Genomic DNA, 1,831 nt, shown 5'->3' on the forward strand with positions numbered 1-1,831 from the left:
CTTAAATCTTATGGCAATCACATAACCAAAACCTACAAAAGATGTATAGAACAGAGCAAAGAACCTAAATAAAATACTAAAGCAAAACAGCAAACCACAAGGGAAGAGATCAAGAGAAGGAAGAGTACAACTATAAAAACAACCTGAAAACAATTAAGAAAATGGCAATAAATACATACCTACCACGAATTACCTTAAATGTAAATGGATTAAATGCTCCACTAAAAAAACATATGTTGGCTGAGAAAACAAGAAAACATTACTCTGGAAATAATGGAGAGAATGGGCTGGGTGGCGGTAGGAGGGAAAGACAAATTAGGATGTGACAGAGTAGGCAAAAGGTGACAATCACCTGAGATAAGATGGTGACTGAAAAGATGGAGAAAAGTGACTAAATTTAAGTTTTAGGTGGGAGAAAAAAAACTAAAAACCTTAGGATGGGCTGGATGCATGGAGGGAGGCAAGGAAGGTGTCAAAGATGGCTAGCTGGTGTCTAGATTCTGCAACTAGATGGAAGGAGGTCGCAATCATTGACTAGACACCTGAAAGTCTTGAGGTAGAGAGAAATGAGGGACTGGAGATCATGAGTTTAATTTGGTGCTTGTTAAATTTGAGATGACTTTGGGATACTCAACGAAGATGTCAGGTAGGGAGATGAGTCCTCAGTTTACAACTTCGAGGAGAAGCTTGCATGGGAGAAATACAGGTGTGAACCATGGGTGGTTACTGAACCTGTAGAGTAGATGTCATCTACTAGACAATAGAGGAAACAGGAGGACCTAGGGACTGTGACCTCTACAATGATAATGAGGAGGTAGAGGAAGGAGAGCCCTAACAGTGTCAGAGACAAAACCGCTAGAGAAGAAGAAAATAGTAGGATGTTGGGGAGTGCCATATATCAATTTTATATGAAAAGATGAAAAAACACCCAGAATAATTTTTCATGTAAAATGGTCTAGAGTTTATGGGCGATACGATAGAGCCTATAAGTGAGATTTTAAAATTGCTCTTCTCTAATAACTTGTTCTCCAGTGTTGACCAAATCCAAACAGGAATTTCTTACCTCTCAGACATAGCAAACTACATTTAACTTAATATAAAAATCAAGTAATCTTAGCCACCTCCAATGTCCCTGACTCCTATGAAAGACTGATGAACTGTGCTGAGAAAAGTTGAGACTGACATATCCAAAAACATTCTGTGATGAGCTAAGAAGCAATTATGAAGCTAAGCATTGTATGGAAAGAAATATAAGACTGTAAAAAAAAATTACACTCAAGTCTAAGAGAGCAAGGCTACTTAAAATCAATCATATATAAATAAATATGATATCTGATGAGTATAATATGAATTCAAGAAAGACAAGATGGCAACGATAGCTGGTTGGCTGCCCAAAATCCATTCTCCTTCTCTTTTTAAAACAAAATCTGAATTTTTAATTTAAAGACGACATCCATTCTTTCTTAAGCAAAGCCTGGTCCCAGGGTTATCCAATTAAAGGACTACATGCCCCAGCCTCTCTTGCAGGGATGTGTGGCCACGTAATGTGAGTAGAATGACCGCATGGAGTGGGGACTTCTAGAAAGTCTCCTTAAAGGGAAAGGTTGCTCAGCTTTGCTCCTTCCTGTTGGCTGTAATGCAGATGTTAAGGTTGTCACTGAAACAGCCATCATGTCTATGAAACCAGATACTAAGCACAAACACTAATAAGAAAGAAGGTATCTGGTTCCCTGACAACTCTTGAGCCACCATAAAAGTCCTTGCTGTCTCTGGACCTCTTTCATTTGGAGAAATATAAATGTCCAGATAATTGAAGCATTGTTTTGATGGG

This window comes from Miniopterus natalensis, chromosome 5 (assembly GCF_054644295.1).
Source record: "Miniopterus natalensis isolate mMinNat1 chromosome 5, mMinNat1.hap1, whole genome shotgun sequence".
NCBI lineage: Eukaryota > Metazoa > Chordata > Mammalia > Chiroptera > Miniopteridae > Miniopterus > Miniopterus natalensis.